Source organism: Ambystoma mexicanum, chromosome 10, assembly GCF_040938575.1.
Source record: "Ambystoma mexicanum isolate Mex_15411 chromosome 10, UKY_AmexF1_1, whole genome shotgun sequence".
In the NCBI taxonomy this organism is placed as follows: domain Eukaryota; kingdom Metazoa; phylum Chordata; class Amphibia; order Caudata; family Ambystomatidae; genus Ambystoma; species Ambystoma mexicanum.
This window is the reverse complement of record NC_090932.1, coordinates 302363660-302377387: the sequence shown is the minus strand read 5'-3', so window position 1 is coordinate 302377387 and position 13728 is coordinate 302363660. Positions and strand designations below refer to the sequence as shown.

The following is a 13728-nucleotide window of genomic DNA, read 5'->3' as shown; positions in this document are numbered from 1 at the left end:
GACGAGTATTATGGGTTGGGACTCGACAAGATGGAAGACCCACGACACCCCCACCAGACAATAAATGGTATGCAGACATGAGTGCAACTGCAAAACAAACAACAAATGAGAGTTGCTATGTCTGCTCCCTCATTCCCCATGCCTCAGGTACACCCAAAGTATTGCTGCCAAAAGAATTGCCTATTGTGGATGCCAAATGTCTCCTTCATCTCACGTTGTGCAGAATTAAGAACACCTTCCAAGCACACGAGGTAACGTTTAAAATGCTGCAGAATGAGAAGACCTGCTACCCGAAAGCGGAAGGAGTGATATGTTTGGAAGAACCATTCTTTATAATACAAGGGACATTATTTTCAGAAAATAAGTGGAAAAATGAAGAAATAATGTGCAAAGCTGAAGCGCTGCGAGGTGTGGCACCAGAGAAACTGCAGTGGATAGAGAAAACATGCACACCAGTATGGAAGGAGCACATCTCAAAATTGACCTGGGTGACGGCCATTGAAAAGCCCTTCAAGCTACAGAAAGAAATAAACTATGAACTGTGTTTCAAGGGAGACGGGAAAACTATCATGGGGATGAACAAAAACTGCAACAAGACCCTCACCATCCCGGATATGAGAAAAGGGACAGCGGCCCTCATGGACACTTATTGGGTATGTGGCAACCAGGCATACCTGCACCTCCCACAATCCTGGAGTGGCAGCTGCTCACTGGCCACACTACATTCTGCACTAATGGTGATACCGGAGAGCCACATTGATGGGAGCAAGAAAAACTTGCTCCCATCAATTCTTAGTGAATACCCTGCTGGCCGGGTCATACTGAGGACAGTGATACACTGCGGAAGGTGAATGTTACAGTGTTTGCGTCTAGCACTAGCTCATGGCCGTCTGTTCGTGGGAACGAGCTCTCAGCGGATCTGCCAGGGAGCTGCGGCCACAGGGACGAGTGAGGACTCTCCAAGCCTATAGTTAGCCACTGTTGTTTTGCCAAAGGCAAGGTCTTCTCTTGTTTTCACCTTTTTTTTTTTTTAAAAAGGGACAAGAATAGCAAACAGAGCAAGAACAAGCATGTTCACATTTTTTATTGTGCTGCCCTCTTATCCAAAAAGAATACCAGGGCTGGACAGCTCAAGGTAGCTATTAATAACAGTAAAGAATCATACAATGATCACAATCATTGATAGCAGCAAAATACAACTGTAATAAAAATGAAAATGTGTATGCAGGTGAAACAAAATAAAAAATAGGATGAAGCTACCCAAAACATATAGCGTTTTAGAGATGTATGGAACAATAACAAATTAGGATGAAGCCAGATGGAAAAGGTAAGTAAGTTATGTTGCCATGGAAAAGCTACTGAAAAGGTCTCATTTGAGAAAGCTGCTTGCCAGTCCATATGATTATAGGGTTGCAGTGCTGAAATAGAGTTTTAAGAGAAACAAATTAATATCCAGCAGTCCAATTAAGCATGCATTACCAATGTGCAGTCTGAACAGTACCAGTGGATGAACAATGGTCTTGTTATCTAAAGAAGACATGAGTGTGCTTTTTCTCAAAAGTGACAGTTGGTAAAAGCACCCTTTCCATATCCATTCAATTCAAAGTATAAAGAGAATCTGTCAAAACGCAAGGACTTCATGGAGGCACGTGTAGGACAAATTCTGAGTGAAGGAGGAACAAAATGGAAGAGGAGATTGAAAGAAATTTGGACCTTGGTTATATGTGGCAAAATCCTGGCTCTAGTAATACGCCTTTGGCCATAAAAAAGCAGCATATCATTTTGGTGGCTGAAACAATTGACATTTAATAGTGATTTGAGAATTATCTGGAGTGGGATATACTGCATCTAGACAAGGGACTATACTTGAAATATGACTTGGGCGTGTTACATTTGCTTAGCTTCACTTGCCATCGGAAAAAGAATGCTGAATTCACTAGCTGTTGCAAGGCTTGTACAGGAGTGAACGAAAACGTTACGCACTTTTTATTCTTCTGCCCGCTGTATATAAAGCCAATAAAACAATGGTTAATATCTTAATTGAAAAACTCATGCGAACCATCAAGAATCCTCTCTTAATGACCAAATCGAATTTGTTAGCAACCAGATTAGTTTGCACAATGAAATATTTGAGCTCTGCTTGCAAAGTCAGAGCAAAATATATTTGGTCATCTTAATTGGAATCACAATACTGCTATTTAGTTTCATATACACCTGATTTATGAATTGTGTTTTTATGACATAATGTATTTTAGATGGCTGCTTGTATTTGTTTTTCTTTTTTTATCGATAACGATATCTGTATTTATCTTGTGGTATGTTTAATGGATAGAAATCCGAATACACAACCTTGATGTTAATGATTTGAAGGAATGTACTTGTCACAGAGCTATCCTTTGAAGCATGAATGGAAGTCTAATCTCCTCCAAGAACAGTAATAAACAAGTATATGGGAGATTTAAATCAGCAGCACTAACTAGCAGGTTGAATGCGTTGCACTTTGGTTCGAAACTGGCAATTGCATTTTACTTGCGCATCCTGAAAAGCAGTCATGAAATGAAAGACAATCTTTTTGTGGCCAAGTGCAGCATGTCAGCACCTTAGCCATACCAGAGTAAATACTCCCTTCTATAAACTAGTGGGCTTTTTAGGATAGGAGGACGGCCAATGTTTTTCTTCTGATAAAACCATTGGTACGAAATGAAAAAATATTTTTATTCAAGGACATGCAGCCGTTCGAGCTGATGGTGTTAGCCAAACATTTGTCTTTTACTATACACATCTATTTGAAGAAGTTGCCATAGTCAACGTATGAGAATTTTCAAAAATATCTACAGAATATGCAATTCTATACTTTCACATTCATCGAAGGCATCACTTATATGACCTATTAAATCTGCTGAGAGGTTGTTATAGGGATCTCACCTAATAACAACGCTGCTGTGGAGCACATTATCGCAGGAGATTTTTTACTTGAACTAACCCAACCTGTTCTGCTAGCAAGCCCATTATGAGGATTTTCCAAACCTCCTCTGGTGATAACTTAGGAAGTTCAACCTCTTAGTCGTAGTTCAGGTTTCTCTTAAGTTTAACCTAACTCTCCAAATGGTTGTTATGAAGGGTGCTATTGTCTGCTTCCTGACCTGACTTTGTGAAGGAAAGACAAGCTCTCTGCTTTGCTTCTCTTAGTTTTTGCTCACTTGCTAATTTTTATGGGGAAACTGATCAGTCCCTAAGACTATCAGTACTGGGGGAGCCTGTCTCTCTTACTGGAATTCTTGGTTTTAAAAGCTGCACGCATCACCTTAGAGTGAAGTGGGGTAAGGATACTTTGTATCCTTATAACCTTTACTTTTGTAACTTTGTGGGTACCATTATAATGTGCCCAGAATGGGCAGGTGGTAGTGGATATCTTTCAACAGTATCTTTGACTTTTTACTTGTGTACGTTTGCATTTTACCGCATGATGCCATGAAGAGTAGCATATGTTCTAAAATTGTGGCACCAAGAGATTTTCGTCTGTCCTTTGTCAATTTTGGCCTTCTTCCTGCCCTCTCAGGTCTGAATTGTCATATATTGAACGTACTTTCCCGTACTGCTTTTCCCGGCAAAGCATTGGTCTGTTTGTGTGGGCGGATGTGTGTGCTGGGTCTGTCTGGACCGAGTCCACATCCGAGCCTGTTTTTTTGTAGCTGAGCAGTTTGTGTGGCCAGAGGCTGTCCATGATTGAACAACCCTTGCCAGTTTGAATGTGGCAGCTCCTTACCGCCGGTGGACTAGGTGACAACTCTAGTTAGAATCCTTGATAAAAGGACTCCTGCAGCCATTTGACAGAATATCGTTGTTGCAGCCAAGAGCCCTGAGAATAAGTGCAGCCCTCTGAAGACATGCAGGCAACTATTGCAACTGACCAGCATTGCCTCCATCCAACTCCGGTGAAGCCCTGCTTCTATCTCCTGATCTCACGAAGGCCCTTGTCTCGGCTTCCACCCCTGGAGTGCTGCAAACAACCTGTCCTAATCCCTACTCAAAGATCTGTGCCTTCTGAGCTTTCACCGGTGGACTGACCAGCTCTATCCTAGGCTACCTCGCTGCAGCCGTCACCATTCTGAATGCATCCTTGTAACTTTTTGGATCCTCAACTTGTGTAACAACATATCTGCTCTTGAAGTTTCAGCCTTCCTGACCGTAAAGAAGCCGTGCAAGACCTGCTCCTTTGTTCGTGTCACAATGTTCGGCAGTCACCACCGGATTGTGGTGACTCCCACTGCAAACAATCTCCATCGTGTGCTCTGGTCTCCTGAGGTAGCCTGTCCCGTGGAGGTCTTCATCCTATCGTGCCAAAGGTGTCCAGCTGTTCGTTTTCAGAACTATATCACCGGAGACTGGAACCATGGACTAGCCGGACCCAATTTCGAAGCTGAAAATGACATCTGTACCCGCGTCCCCTGGACCTCCCTCGACAGAACAAAGCAGAAGTCAGTGAACCCAGCAGATTCAGGAATCCCAGGAATCCCTGAAGCGGTTATCGAAGAAATCGGCCAAACCAACCACAATAGAAAATTTCCTACCCACACAGACTAAACTAAAAACCTCTAATAAAGGGGTAATATAATAATAAAAGAAACCTGACAGTAATAATAAAGGAGACTTGACATATGCACAGTGAGTTTGCATTGCTATCACTACCCCCATCCTTTCCACCTGCTGTAGGTTTGCATGGGCATACATTCCAAACCCTATCTCTCCCTTCCCTGACTAAGATCGGTCGTGGTCTGGTCATGGACCCCTCTTGGGCTTCCCCTGGAGTGGTGGGATTGGGAAAGAAGCTTGCAAGAATTCTACTTACCTTCTTTATTCATCTTCTGCAACGCTAACTCTCAACCGTTGACTTTGGCAACTCTTCGTATTCCAAAAGTAGACCCGCCTGTAAAGTTCATATTGGGGAATTTGTGACTTTTGGGCACTAGGCCCCATTTCTTAGCAGGGCTGACTTGTTAAGTCCTTGTTAGTTTATCCTGTGTGTGTTGTCTCATTTACTTACCTGTCTAAACTGGTTCTAAATTACTGTTCTACCTTTTTTACTTGCTTGACCAGAAGCAGTTATTTATACTATTGTATAACTGGTCCTAAAGCTAACGTGTTGGTGTTCTGTTAGCAGAATCCTCCAATTGTCAATGTATATATGTATATGATGGTAGTTGTGTAACAATACTTACATGACATTTTCTTTGCTGGGAAAATTGTGATTTTCATTGTGCTATGTGGCTGTATTAATTTTTAGAATGTATATAGTGTTGCTGTACCTGTCCATAATAGGGAAATCTTCCGTAGTATTCCCCACAAATTCTTTAGTGTGTCGAGAAGCTAACCTCAGCCAAGGATGAAACATGATAATTTGTACAGAATAGTGATATCAAATAGTACTGAAACACTGTTACAGATGTATGAAGAATATTATGTTCTCAGTAATACCATTGTTTAGAAGATGCAGGGCCACGTAACCACAATACGTTTTTCATTTCATTTTCACACTAGACCGTAGCACAAAACTATGGGTTTGGAGGTAAGGTGGCGGAAAAACTTTCAACAAAACGCTGCAGGTAATTCCGCCACCTTACCGCCACAAAAACAGCCATTTCAGCGGAATTACCACCAGCGGTAGTTCCGCCCAAATCCCCATGGAATCCTATGTACTCCATAAATGGGGACTAACAGTGCCACACCGCCACTTGGTAATACAGCGGTAATTCCGCTGGACAAAGTACCGTTAACGGTAAATCTGTTTGGTGGTATCTCAGCCGATTTACTGCCCAAACAACACCACACTCATGAGGCCCAACGTTTTGCTCTCCCAGGGTCTTTGACACAAGCTGAGTGGTGGGGGGAGGGCTATTTGTCACCTGATGACCTCCTGGTTCTAGGGTTCTGTTTCCTGTGGTTTTTCCCCTTCTGACTACCCCTGATAGCCTCAGTGGACCTTCGTGAGGTTGCACCATCACATCCCTCCTCCCACCTCTAAAATCTTCCCTTGACCAACCAGTTCCACCTAAAACTCCATGATCCTGATGGCTAGTAAGGCTGCTGTTTTCCTTCTCTTCAGCTCTTAACACTATATTTCCCCCTCTGGCTTTTTTCCCCGCCCCCCTGCCCCCATACCAATTGATTAGGGCTTTCTTCTCTCACCTCCTCCTATCCTCCTCTCCAAGTGGCAACTTTCTTCCTCCAGCTTCCTCAATATAACTCCCTCCAGATGGTAACTTACTCCCTCCAACCTCAATGCAACGTTCTGCAGATGGGAATTGATAAGCGCATTTTCCTTTTTGCAACTTTCCCTCTTTTGATTTCACTGGAACCCACAACATATCTATGTGTTGATTTCCTGGATGCTTTTGGGGTGGCTGAGTGAGTCTTTTTTAGCCTTTAGTGCAGTCCCTAAGGCTAGAGAGTTTCCCCCCCCCCATTTGTATTTTCTTGTGTTTTTGCTTTGTAACACAAACCACCTTCAGTGGCGTATACAGGGCCACTTTGGGGCCCTTTTTCTTTTTGTCTGACAAAATGTTGTGATGTGCATAGGTCGGACTAGTGGCAGTGAACTATGTATTTGCAACTTTTTCAAGTGTACTACCATGCACCATATTATTTCACATGATAATGTAATTTGGAGTGCCATGTGGTCAAAATGGCTGCTACTCATGTTTCAACACCTGTCTTTGGACCGGTGGGAACAAACAGCCTTGAATTTGAGGATCCTGTTCTTTGAAGCATCCCGGAATCATGCTGTGGCCTGACCAGCTTCCTCTCTGGCTACCTCGCTGCATTTGTCAACTACCCGAGTTTCGACTTGGGACTTTGCATACCCTCGACATGAGAGACAGAAGCCAACACTCTGCAGTTGCAGGACTCCAGCATGAAAAGGGGCATCAAAGAACCAGCTTTTTTCTTTCTGCCACAAGGGTAGATTTCCACTGTTTGATTGAGGTGGCCATCACTGATTTCCACCTGCATGGTGTCCTGAGGATCCTCTGAGATCGTCAACAAAGTGCTGATCCTCTCTTCATCATTCAAGGAATGTACAGCTTTCCAGTGCCAGGAACCTTCTCGCCAGAGCGCAGAACCGCTGACTAGCCAGACATAAAACCTGATGTTGAAAGTGACCGCTGCACCATCAAACCCTGGACCCCTTCCAACGGAACCAATGCACAATGGGGTCCAGCAGGATCAGGAGCTTCTGAAGTGGTCCTTGACTGATTCAGAGTATATGGGGTGAGTTAGAAAAACTGTTTCTACCCCACTACCTCTATAGGGTTCAACCGGCATAAAATCCTTACCCTACCTCTCCCTTGCCTGACAGTGATTGATGTAGTTCTTTTTTTTTATACATTTTTTTTTAAATATTGGTGGAGTTTTGATCAAGGAACCTCACCTGGGCTTCCCCATAGGTGGTGGCATTGGGAAAGGGTCTCCTAAGAACGTTACTTTGAATTGATTGTGTCCTCCCACGTATTCCTCATCTTTGATATTCAATATCCAACTTCAGCTGCTTCAGAAGAAGAATTTCAGCAGAGGGCGCTGTGCATCGATGTAGTCGACTCGGTGTCCCTCGAGGGCCTCTGTCTTGAGGATGATGTCATCAAAGGCATATATAGCACTCGCAGTGACTGCTGGCTTCAGGTCAGTTTTTCAGAGTAAGGTTACGCTTCGAGAACTACTGCGCGCTTCAGTATTTCCTTTGCGAAATATATGAAAATTTCTTCATCTTCGACAGCAACTACCCTGAAGACCGCGTTTGAAAATTGTTCTAACTGCGATGCCAAGATGTCGCTGACTGATCCAAAACATCCAAAACAAGTACGCTTGTGGTGTCTCGGTGTGCAGCACAAGACCTCGGCCTGGTCAAAATGTCAATTGATGACTGTAAAAGCTCTGAAGGAGCATAAGGGGAAATTGGTGGTTGGTCGATTCCCTAAGAAATCCCCATCGACGAAACCTTCTTCTGACGATGCGAGAGGCGACTCTCATTGAAGAAAGAAGGCAAAAAGATCCAGGTCAAGGAGTGACTCCCATCTTTCCTCATCATGGTCGAGGAAGTCGAATAAGAGGCACCATAAGTAGCCTACTTCGACGTCCGAGTCCTCTACTGAGAGAGCTAGATCCTGTCCCACTAAGGCCTCCACTCCTGCCAAATGGGAAACATTCAGGCTAGAAATGCTCAAAATATTTGAAAACCAGAAACCTTCGACAAGCCATGCTCCTACTGCACCTTCTAAAGCCGGTAAGGAAAGTGGAAGAGCCAAATGCCATGCGCCTTTGAGCACGGGACGAAGGGCAGATCCACATCGAAACAATGAGAAATCATCGAATGATCCTTTGAGTCATAAATCTAAAGACAAGTCGATGTCGCGGTCGCCGACGCCAGCTGCGCCAGTGGGCCCATCGCCACCAGTGGTGCCATCGATACCTTCGGTGCCATCAAAGCCAAAAACGTCTTCGTCTAAGACATCGACGACTCCTTGATCGTCAGGCTCAACATTTTTGAAGCCTTTGACGCCTTTACCGCAGAAAACATTCACTCCTTTACGAAGAAAGTACTTTAAATCTCTAACTTCTATTTATGAGGACAATGAGCCATCTGATAATGATACACCATTTGGTTTACAGTATGGCAGACCAAATGTCCCTGATAGTTTTATATCGGAGGAATCCAGACTGAAGGACCTATGTGAACATTTGTAAATAGCCAGTGGAGTGCACACTTCACCAGAATTAGAATTTGGAAAGCCTGAGTCCGATGAACATGCAGATCCCTCATACAGGCAGTTGATGTCTAAGGTAGTAGATTACCTGGGATGGAGCAGACCTGCCCTCCCCTTCGAGCAGGATGATCTTACAGACATCCTAGATAAAGGTCCTCGAAAGGATCCCATTTTACCGTTCCGCATTGCTCATAAGAAAAGGGTAAGTGCCGACTTGGGAAACACTGAAGTCAAGCCCGGCAGTAAATAAGAACTTGAAAAGAAAATACCACCCATCAAGTAGTGACCCCAACTATCGAAACACCCTACCCCAGAATGTCTGGTGGTGCAGGCAGCAACCACTACCTCAAAACAAGCAGCTTATCCAACCATCCAACTGGATAGGGATGACAAAAGGGTAGATGCCTGGGCAAGAAAAGTTTTTTCTGGGGGGAGCGTGGCTCTTAAATCAGCCAACTCCACATGTGCCATGGCAAAGTTTTCATACAATCTATGGGACTGCATTTCTATGGCGGCTGAGCATATTCCCGAAGGGGAGGAAAGAGAAAGTTTCTTGGCCATTGTTAGGGATGGCAAGGAAGCCATGTGCAACTCTCTACTGTCGAGTCTGGATTCTGCTGACAGCATCAGCAGAGCCATGGCGGCAAGCACCGTAATTCGCATATTTGTGTGGTTAAGGAAATCTGGATTTGCACCGGACGTGCAGTCTAGACTCCTTAATATGCATTTTGACGGGTCTCATCTTTTTGGCAGCAAGGCTGAAGAAAGCCTTGAGAAGCTGCAGACCTCAAAGGCGGCAGCCAAATCTTTGGGTGTCGCTACTAGTCAAAGAGGCCAAAGAAGTGTCCCTTGTGGTGGACAAGTGAGAGGGGCAAAGTCCGCTCAAGTAGCAGCGTCTTTACCAACAGCCACTGCTTTAGCCGCCTCAAAACCTCTCTGAGGTCTTGAGTCACAACACCCCCGTGGGACGCAGACTATCTCAGCATCTGAAAGAATGGCAAGATATTACTTTGGATGCTTGGGCATTAGAAACCATAGCCCAAAGTTACTGCTGTTCCTTGTGCAGGAAATGTGACCCTGCTAGAGAAAAAGCCTGTACCTGTAACAGAGAGCAACATAGGATGGTATTTTCCATATTTCCTAATCCCTGAAACGGAGGGAGTACTGAGACCATCTTGGACTTGAGAGACTTGAACAAGTTCCTCAGGAAGGACAAGTTCAAGATGGTCACACTTTCTCAGATCCTTCAGACCCTCCAACCCCAGGATTGGGTGGTGTCATTGGACCTTCAGAATGCTTATTTTCATATGCCAATCCATCTCAAGCATAGAAAGTACCTGAGGTTCGCCATTGGCGGTTCTCATGATCAGTTTCGTGTTTTGCCATTCGACCTGACCTCCGCTCGAGGGTTTTCACCAAACTGATGATGATGGTGGCAGCGAAACTCAGGAGATGGGGGATTTACTGCTACCCCTACTTGGACGATTGGCGGATCAGGGCTTGTTCCCCCGAACAAGTCCTGGATCATCTTAACATCACCTTCCACTCTCTCCACAGACGGCTTCTCCCTTAGTTACAAGAAGTCCCACATGACACCATCTCAAAAGATCCAGTTCATCGGTGCAGTACTGGATACATCCTTGGGCAAACGCTCGCCACCCGAGGTGAGGGCTCAAGACATTTTGCAGATAGTTTCCAAATTTTAGAGTGCCCAACGTCTCCCAGCCCTCGACTTTTTGAGGTTGCTCGGCCTGATGGCATCTTGCATTTATCTGTTGCCAGAGGCTCGCCTGAAGATGAGATCTCTTCAGTGGGGTCTCAGGACACAATGGTCTTAGTTCTGGGGCAACATGTCAGACCTGCTTCAGGTTCCAAGCAGGGTTGCACAGGATATCTTGTGGTGGGCCTGCAAGGACAACATTTTGAAGGGAGAACCTTTTTGACAACCATGGCCGGAGATAACAGTAGTGACGGACCGCCTCACTCACGGGGTGGGGAGCCCACGCCAATGATCTGACAATCAGCGGTCGTTGGTCTCCATCGGAGTCCAAACTACACATCATCCTTTTGGAGCTGAGAGTGGATCTGTTCGCGACCAGTGCCAACCGGAAGTGCGAGCTGTACTACTTCAGGGAATTCTCCTCAAGAGGAGCTATAGGGGACACTTTCATAGTGAACTGGGAGTTTCCACTCCTGTACACATTTCCTCCAGTCTCCATCATTCCTCAAGTAATCAGAAGGTTGAGAACGTTCGGGAAGTCCACGATCCTAATTGCTCCGGATTAGGCCAGGAGGACGTGGTACCCAGACCTTCTGGACATGTCCATCTGCCCTCCAATACGTCTGCCACAAAGAGAGGATCTTCTCTCCTGATAGGAAGGTCGGGTGCTCCGTCTAGAGGTCAAGACACTCAACGTTCACACAAGGTTTCTGAGAGGTTGAGATGTAAGGATTGGTACCTCTCTGATGACGTAATGGAGATTTTGCTTTTGGCCAGAAGGCCAGCAAGGAAATCCTTACAAATTCTTCTGCTGTTGCAGGGATACGAATGTGGACCCTTTTACATGCAGCACACCTATGGTGTTATCATTCTAGTTACACCTGGCAAATCTGGGCCTACATGTTGGCACAATTAAAGGGTATCTGGCAGCGCTATCTAGTTTTAAGCGCTCCTCTGAAGAGGTATCTTTCTTCAAAATTCCACTGGTTATACAGTTTTTGAAAGGATTGACAAGCGTCCTTTTCAAGTCCCGGTTTGGGATGTCAACCTAATTTTGAAATTTCTAATGTGTGCTCCATTCAAGCCTATTCACTCCTGTCCTTTAACATTGTTAACTTTAAAGACCATCCTTTTAGTGGCTCTTTTATCAGCCCGTAGGATGAGTGAACTTCAAGCCTTTTCCTGCAAGCCTGCTTACACAGTCTTCTTTAAGGATAGAATGGTCCTTAAGGTTAAACCTACCTTTTTACCAAGAATTGTGGCTGAGTTTCATTTAACTCAAAAAATCATTCTACCTTCCTTTTATCCTCCATCTCATCCTGGAAAGTAAGAGGAGAGGATACATAGGCTTGACCCAAGACGTGCACTTAGCTTCTACATTTCTAGGATGTCTAAATTAAGACAAGATGATCAACTTTTTGTTGGTTACACAGGCCATAACTTGGGTATGGCGGTCTCAAAACAAACCTTATCTAGGTGGATCATTTTAGGAGTCTCTAAATGCTACATATTAGCTGGAAAGATCCTCCTGAGGGTCTCAGAGCACATTCGACCAGAGGCATGGCTACTTCCTCTGCCTTACTGAGGGGAGTCCCAATTCAGGATATTTGTGCGGTAGCTACATTGTCCTCCGTCTGCACATTCACCAAGCATTATAGTCTGGACTCTTCCTCAGGCTGAGAAGGTGTTTTTGGGAAGCCAGTGTTACATTATGTTCACACAGACCAATAAGGAACTCCTACATTATTATTAAAGACTAACAAATTCTGACTCCCTTCTCCGGAAATACAAGCACTGCTTTGGGAGTCTATCATAAGGTGAGGAATAAGTCAGAGGACATAATCCATTCAGCAAACTTGCTACTTACCTGTGTTAACATTCTTTCGACTGGATGTTCTTCCCACCTATTCCTCATCGCCCCTCCCAGCCTACCTCGGAGTAGAATATCCTTGGTATTGCAGTTTATGCTCTTTCAGGATGAGTAACTGTCAGGCATAGGATAATCCAATACACGTAAAAAACGGAACTGAAGCAACGGTCGCTGCGCACACTATATACCATCAATGACGTTGACATTGAGACGGAGGCCTTCGAGGGACATCGAGTCGACAGGCATCGACACACATCGCCCCCTGCTAGAAAATGTTTCTGAAGCATCTAAAGCTGGGTATGGAGATATCATAAGATGAGGAATACATTGTAGGAACATCGAGTCGAAAGAACGGTACCACGGGTGAGTAATTTGTTCATGTTAACACTCTACTACCTCGGTGAGATCGGTGGAGTTCTAGCTAAGGAACCTCCAAGCATCGCCCATGGTGTGGTCAGATTGAGAGTGAACCCCTACAATATTTACCTGTACTAAACTTACTGCTTTTAAACTTCATCTTTTACCCACCTATTTTTGTCTTGCCAAAGCTTGTGCAGGGGAGCCTTTGAGACTTCGAAACCCCCAGCTCCTTAGGGTACTTACCTAGAACTTGATTCTAATGAGGTGAAATCGACCTACTTATGTGATACGGAAGAACTGCTAAAAGTAAGGTGTTTTTTTGCTCTGCTTTATTGAATTGTTATTACTGTGTTTTTGTATAAAGTGTGTATAATCTAACTTTGAGATTGTGTGTGTATATATGTGCAAGTGTGTTGTTCGATGTTTGCTTTTCTTACATTTTACCTGCTTGGTATTTTAAGGCCATATACATTTGTATATTTTTGTACTTCTGTGTTGAACTCTTTTACATGACTATTTCTGCATGTGGGCTTCAATTATTCCTTATACTGCTCAGCTTGTGTTACCTTGCTATGGTTTGGCTAGACTAGGTGTCAAATATCATGTTCACTGACTATGTTTGCTTCCCAGAGTCCTCACACATGACTGGTTCTAAAAATCCATCTCATCAATAGGTTAAAAATCTGACTGAACTTCTCCATAATTCTCCTTCAGTCGATGCATTCTATTAATGTTTTAGGGACTCCGCCCAGCTTTAAACAATGGAATGAGAGATTTGGAGAAGGGAGAAACTCAGCTTCCAATCCTAGGGATGCATTAATTCAAATATTCTAAATGCATCCAATTACATGGGGTTGCCACACTTAAAATGTGCACATATGCTCCTGGGCTGTGGGTTAGGATGCATATTCTCAGTAAAACCCACTAACACCCTTTCTTACTAGTCTCATTAAGGCAGATTTTGAACTCGCCCAATAGCAGAGTTCAGCCAGAAAGATACTGCCAAGGCTACATCTGTGTCA

The 13728-nt window shown here is 44.3% G+C and overlaps 1 protein-coding gene across 2 annotated transcripts in view; it reads left to right on the top strand.

The window, feature by feature from the left end:
- The window catches only part of DGKD (diacylglycerol kinase delta), a 1999080-nt gene that overhangs the window by 1247272 nt on the left and 738080 nt on the right, over nt 1–13728 (top strand). The gene's annotated exons all lie outside the window — the stretch shown is intronic.